Source organism: Saccoglossus kowalevskii, chromosome 11, assembly GCF_978046115.1.
Source record: "Saccoglossus kowalevskii chromosome 11, keSacKowa6.1, whole genome shotgun sequence".
NCBI lineage: Eukaryota > Metazoa > Hemichordata > Enteropneusta > Harrimaniidae > Saccoglossus > Saccoglossus kowalevskii.
Genome location: NC_140651.1, coordinates 8,190,843 through 8,199,121, shown reverse-complemented (window position 1 = coordinate 8,199,121; position 8,279 = coordinate 8,190,843).

The window sequence follows — 8,279 nt, the reverse complement described above, 5'->3', positions numbered from 1 at the left end:
AGGGACTGCGGTATGAGCTAACGAAGTGTGCGCGGGTGGTTCGCTCGAGCTAGGCGCCCAAAACGCCACAATGATTGTATTCAATGTTCATTTGGAAGATTAACTATTACCAGGGAGCTGTAGTGAGACCCCTGGTATTACTTGTATATTCAAAACTCTTCATTTTGGCTTGTCATTTCTGTCATGGCAATCAACGCGAGCACATCTAGTAGCTACAACCGTATCACTTACATGTATGCCTTGAAGGGATTTCCTGATTACTGTATTGAGTAATCATTTGATTTGTATTAGTCCGCGTCACAGTCACTCTGAGCATGGAGGTATAAACCGTGGCAATCGCTGCCCCCCGTTTAGCCGATATGCAAACATATGAGATTAGTTTAAATCTTAGTTCGTAGCCACGGTTACGATAGTGGGCGTAGCATAACTATTTGAAACCGAAATTGTCATCTAAGCGTTAGGCCGTCGCTGATTGGCTGCTGTGCTGGAATGCCAATTTTTAGTAGTTTCAAATACCCCGACTTAGTGTTCTATGTTCTTCGCGTAATTAGGTGTTCGTATGCAAGGGATTTTTCCACACAGAAACGACGAATTCGGCCGAATTTTGTTATCGGCTGGCTTAATAAAAGCCCAACGGACCGTATTTTTGTGAAAGATTGGTATTTTTGTCCTGATTTGTAGGAATCTGAAAAACTCGTTTCACAACTTGTCTCTTATTTAGTTTTATGCGTCATTCAAGATGGCGGCCCCCATATAGTAAATATCGTATTTATTTTATTATGACGTGTGCGCCAGCTGACTGTGCTACTCTCTCCCAAAAGTCAGGATCCCGATTTGATTCGAATTTGCATTCGCCCATATACTAGTATGTAATTCTGCCACTAGAGGGCGCGATTAATAGGAACTATACATTGTTCAGTTACGTTTGTTTGACTTGACAGAATGTCGAATGGAATGAACGCATCCTGGCATTTTCTTGAGTTGTTATTGTAACATAGCAACGATACTAATTTGTTCATTCATTGTGAAAAATAATTGTTTAATGAGAAAGTACCACCATAGGATGTGTTACCTTTAGTGTCATATCTAAACACAGTTGGATAACATAGTGCATTAAGAGATTTTTTGCGTATACAATTTACTTCTTGAATGATGGAATATACTATAAAATGTCAAATGCTGAAGTCGAAATAACATTGAATGTCATGTAAGTTAGTTAAAATGTAGCCTTTTTCAGTGACGCCACTGTGATATATAATGTATACTTGGCAGGCAATATACCATGTAATATCCATTTTTATCCAATGTCATGTGACTGAGTCTCAACCAACCACAGCATGTTTAACAACAGTGAGATGTGATAAAAATATTCACGTCTTTTTTCAGGGAAGGGCTAAACAATATGGAAATACAAACCCCTCGACTCCCCTCGACATAGTTATTGTAGGAAATCCAATGTGTTACAAAGGATGCCTTTCACGGCAGAAAGGCATTCAGCAGAAACAAACTCGCCACTGGGTTTGTACAAGCACCATCGGCGTCTACACATCAACCTACCAATTCAAGTCGAAGGTTGACAGTTTTGCCTTTGTCAGTCGCTATTAGACATATATTCCATCGTGACTGTCTTGTATTTGCCAATGGGCGGCCGAGAATTACAGCAGAAATTATCAAATTCGTCACTAGAGGGCGCAGAATAAAGATCTTCTTAGAACCATCCTAAGTAGTAATAATTAAACGGCGGTGGTTGGCGCGCCGCGTCCTGTTCGATATGGGACTCATTGTTTATTTACGTGAAATTCGAACACGCGCTGCGCGACGACCACCGCCCTTTAATCTGAAAGGAATCATAACACGTTGACGCTAGTTCGGCTTTGTGCAGATTTGGAGACAGTGATGAAGGCTTCTTTTGTTTGAATATTGATCGTTATAATTGTAGAATATCCTAAAATAAATTATATCCTGCCACACTGATACTTGATATGATTTCCGTTTAGGAGAGCGAGTTTTCATATTGAACGAAAAAATAGGTCTTGTTCACGGTGATCATTTGAATCCGTTCCTGAATATATTGTGGTTTATCGCGCTTCAAAACATCATAACAGTGTGTTTCATTGGAAATTACGATAAAATGCTACTTATGTACAGTGATCATTGCGTTTCATTATTCTCACCACGACGTTCACTTTGAAATGTTTTGTATCCACTCACACCGTCTTTGCTAACTGTCATTACCTTCGCTTTGTCCTCTCTAGCTTATTGAGAACAATGTTTATCAGACCATTCTGTGCGGATGGATGCGTGTGGCGGTCGCAGGGCGTTTCTCCGTCAACACCGCGCATATAAGACGTACTACTTGTACGCCACAATGTATGTGGGTTCGCGTCATTTCACCGTCTTCCGATCGCAGTCACGAGTGCCAGTACGTAGGAACTCCCACGTCAATGTTTAACAGGCTGACTCCCTTTACACATTTTTACAACGCCTTATTACCATTGGAAATGACAGTTCTGCAAATATTATCGTACATACGAAATGATTTATAATTCACTCAAATATTGAACACAACATACAACCTGTTATTAGGCGAGTATGGCATGACAAGAATGCAATGAAGGCAGGCTGCAACTGATCACTGTAACAGTGTACCGATTACACTCCGGCTTTCTTTATATTTGCTAGTCTTTTCTTTTCTACTGCTTACCGTGTTTACAGTCTAGAAATCTTATAAATACCGGCACTTCAGTACATTCAGTCATATACTTTAGAACACAAAGAAATGTAATTCCTGTTTCAGACAAAATTCATCTGCAATGCAGTTAATATAACTGGGGTATTGTTACATCGAGAACAAGTTTTAAATATTATTTATGTGCAGAAGAGCATGCTGCACGAATATTTACATTTGTCACAGTACAGCTGGCGAATTAGTCTATAACGATTATGAAAAAAAACTCTTCTAATAATAATACAATATTTAACAGGTCATTAATTACTTTTAGGCAATTGTGTGTTTTTGCAGTCAAAAACTGATCCCGATTTGTTACCTGTCTCTGTTTTTCCATTGTATTAAAATAGTTTTACTCATATGCATATACTCTTAAGTTACTATGGATATTGTTCCACCACGAAAGACGTTGATGTAACAACACGTGTTGTATTATTGGTGTTGACATAGAAATGTTGTAAAGGGATATGTGTGCCTGCCAATGGCGCTGTTTCCAAAACGTCATATGCCGTGTGCTCTGTCACATCCGCTCACCGATTCATTGTATCCCTGGACACGTTTCTTTTGTTTTGAAGATAAATTTGTTTTTCTTCCATCTGCTTTTTTAAAACATTCCCCCAACATTCCACCGCACCCATCTACCAGACATACCCAGTCTCGGCGAGTTCGTAATAGTAAAGGGCACATACTATTACAAAGATTATCAATGTTCAGGTCGATTCGGTCGAGTTCCATTTTACCAAGAACAGAATTAAAGTATTCAATGTTTCCACATAAAGACAGTTACGCCCAGGCCCCAGGGTGCAATGCTCCTCGTTTCAGTTGTTCAGTTTAATTAGAATTTCAGCAGTGTGACGATAGAATTGAGAGAACACTGTATCGCATTGAGTTGACCTGACCGTGGAAATATTCAATGTATTCTCTCGTCGCCGCCGAGTGCAAAGACGAGTTTCAGTCCGATGTGGGGTCACAGAGTTACACGCCTTTGCTATGAAAGAGACAGTATTTGTTTTTGGTGGGAGGTGTTATTTCGATACATATATATCCACAAGAAGGAACAATAACTTCAATTTTCAAACACTCATACCATATGTTTTTCATTTCAATAGACAGTTTGACTATTTCAATGCAATAGCATCTTTTTTTGAGCGATCACGATTATTCTCACACAGAACATCTCAACATATTGGTGATTTAATTAATATGTGAGCAATCACGTCACGATTATTCTCACACAGGACATCTAAACATATTGGTGATTTAATTAATATGTGAGTGATCACGATTATTCTCACACAGAACATCTAAACATATTGGTGATTTAATTAATATGTGAGTGATCACGATTATTCTCATACAGAACATCTCAACATATTGGTGATTTAATTAATATGTGAGCAATCACGTCACGATTATTCTCACACAGGACATCTAAACATATTGGTGATTTAATTAATATGTGAGTGATCACGATTATTCTCACACAGAACATCTCAACATATTGGTGATTTAATTAATATGTGAGCAATCACGATTATTCTCACACAGGACATCTAAACATATTGGTGATTTAATTAATATGTGAGTGATCACGATTATTCTCACACAGAACATCTCAACATATTGGTGATTTAATTAATATGTGAGCAATCACGATTATTCTCACACAGAACATCTCAACATAATGGTGATTTAATTAATATGTGAGCAATCACGATTATTCTCACATAGAACATCTCAACATATTGGTGATTTAATTAATATGTGAGCAATCACGATTATTCTCACATAGAACATCTCAACATATTGGTGATTTAATTAATATGTGAGCAATCACGATTATTCTCACACAGAACATCTCAACATAATGGTGATTTAATTAATATGTGAGCAATCACGATTATTCTCACATAGAACATCTCAACATATTGGTGATTTAATTAATATGTGAGCAATCACGATTATTCTCACATAGAACATCTCAACATATTGGTGATTTAATTAATATGTGAGCAATCACGATTATTCTCACATAGAACATCTCATCATATTGGTGATTTAATTAATATGTGAGCAATCACGATTATTCTCACACAGGACATCTCAACATATTGGTGATTTAATTAATATGTGATCAATCACGATTATTCTCACACAGAACATCTCAACATATTGGTGCTTTAATTAACATGTGATCAATCACGATTATTCTCATACAGAACATCTCAACATATTGGTGCTTTAATTAACATGTGATCAATCACGATTTTTCTCACACAGAACATCTCAACATATTGGTGATTTAATTAATATGTGAGCAATCACGATTATTCTCATACAGAACATCTCAACATATTGGTGCTTTAATTAACATGTGATCAATCACGATTTTTCTCACACAGAACATCTCAACATATTGGTGATTTAATTAATATGTGAGCAATCACGATTATTCTCACACAGAACATCTCAACATATTGGTGATTTAATTAATATGTGAGCAATCACGATTATTCTCACATAGAACATCTCAACATATTGGTGATTTAATTACTATGTGAGTGATCACGATTATTCTCACACAGAACATCTCAACATATTGGTGATTTAATTAATATGTGAGTGATCACGATTATTCTCACACAGAACATCTCAACATATTGGTGATTTAATTAATATGTGAGCAATCACGATTATTCTCACACAGAACATCTCAACATATTGGTGATTTAATTAATATGTGAGCAATCACGATTATTCTCATACAGAACATCTCAACATATTGGTGATTTAATTAATATGTGAGCAATCACGATTATTCTCACATAGAACATCTCAACATATTGGTGATTTAATTAATATGTGAGTGATCACGATTATTCTCATACAGAACATCTCATCATATTGGTGATTTAATTAATATGTGAGCAATCACGATTATTCTCACATAGAACATCTCAACATATTGGTGATTTAATTAATATGTGAGTGATCACGATTATTCTCACACAGAACATCTCAACATATTGGTGATTTAATTAATATTTGAGTGATCACGATTATTCTCACACAGAACATCTCAACATATTGGTGAGTTAATTAATATGTGAGCAATCACGATTATTCTCATACAGAACATCTCATCATATTGGTGATTTAATTAATATGTGAGTGATCACGATTATTCTCATACAGAACATCTCAACATATTGGTGATTTAATTAATATGTGAGTGATCACGATTATTCTCATACAGAACATCTCAACATATTGGTGATTTAATTAATATGTGAACAATCACGATTATTCTCACACAGGACATCTCTACATATTGGTGATTTAATTAATATGTGAGCGATCACGATTTTTCTCACACAGAACATCTCAACATATTGGTGAGTTAATTAATATGTGAGCAATCACGATTATTCTCACGCAGAACATCTCAACATATTGGTGATTTAATTAATATGTGAGCAATCACGATTATTCTCATACAGAACATCTCAACATATTGGTGATTTAATTAATATGTGAGCAATCACGATTATTCTCACACAGGACATCTCAACATATTGGTGATTTAATTAATATGTGAGCAATCACGATTATTCTCACACAGGACATCTCAACATATTGGTGATTTAATTAATATGTGAGCAATCACGATTATTCTCATACAGAACATCTCAACATATTGGTGATTTAATTAATATGTGAGCAATCACGATTATTCTCACACAGGACATCTCAACATATTGGTGATTTAATTAATATGTGAGCAATCACGATTATTCTCACACAGGACATCTCAACATATTGGTGATTTAATTAATATGTGAGCAATCACGATTATTCTCATACAGAACATCTCAACATATTGGTGATTTAATTAATATGTGAGCAATCACGATTATTCTCACACAGGACATCTCAACATATTGGTGATTTAATTAATATGTGAGCAATCACGATTATTCTCACACAGGACATCTCAACATATTGGTGATTTAATTAATATGTGAACAATCACGATTATTCTCATACAGAACATCTCAACATATTGGTGATTTAATTAATATGTGAGCAATCACGATTATTCTCATACAGAACATCTCAACATATTGGTGATTTAATTAATATGTGAGCAATCACGATTATTCTCACACAGGACATCTCAACATATTGGTGATTTAATTAATATGTGAGCAATCACGATTATTCTCACACAGGACATCTCAACATATTGGTGATTTAATTAATATGTGAGCAATCACGATTATTCTCATACAGAACATCTCAACATATTGGTGATTTAATTAATATGTGAGCAATCACGATTATTCTCACACAGGACATCTCAACATATTGGTGATTTAATTAATATGTGAGCAATCACGATTATTCTCATACAGAACATCTCAACATATTGGTGATTTAATTAATATGTGAGCAATCACGATTATTCTCACACAGGACATCTCAACATATTGGTGATTTAATTAATATGTGAGCAATCACGATTATTCTCATACAGAACATCTCAACATATTGGTGATTTAATTAATATGTGAGCAATCACGATTATTCTCACACAGGACATCTCAACATATTGGTGATTTAATTAATATGTGAGCAATCACGATTATTCTCATACAGAACATCTCAACATATTGGTGATTTAATTAATATGTGAGCAATCACGATTATTCTCACATAGAACATCTCAACATATTGGTGATTTAATTAATATGTGAGCGATCACAATAATTCTCACACAGAACATCTCAACATATTGGTGATTTAATTAATATGTGAGTGATCACGATTATTCTCACACAGAACATCTCAACATATTGGTAATTTAATTAATATGTGAACAATCACGATTATTCTCACACAGAACATCTTAACATATTGGTGATTTAATTAATATGTGAGCGATCACGATTATTCTCACACAGAACATCTGAACATATTGGTGATTTAATTAATATGTGAGTGATCACGATTATTCTCACACAGAACATCTAAACATATTGGTGATTTAATTAATATGTGAACAATCACGATTATTCACACACAGAACATCTCAACATATTGGTGATTTAATTAATATGTGAGCAATCACGATTATTCTTACATAGAACATCTCAACATATTGGTGATTTAATTAATATGTGAACAATCACGATTATTCACACACAGAACATCTCAACATATTGGTGATTTAATTAATATGTGAACAATCACGATTATTCACACACAGAACATCTCAACATATTGGTGATTTAATTAATATGTGAGCAATCACGATTATTCTTACATAGAACATCTCAACATATTGGTGATTTAATTAATATGTGAACAATCACGATTATTCACACACAGGACATCTCAACATATTGGTGATTTAATTAATATGTGATCAATCACGATTTTTCTCACACAGAACATCTAAACATATTGGTGATTTAATTAATATGTGAACAATCACGATTATTCACACACAGAACATCTCAACATATTGGTGATTTAATTAATATGTGAG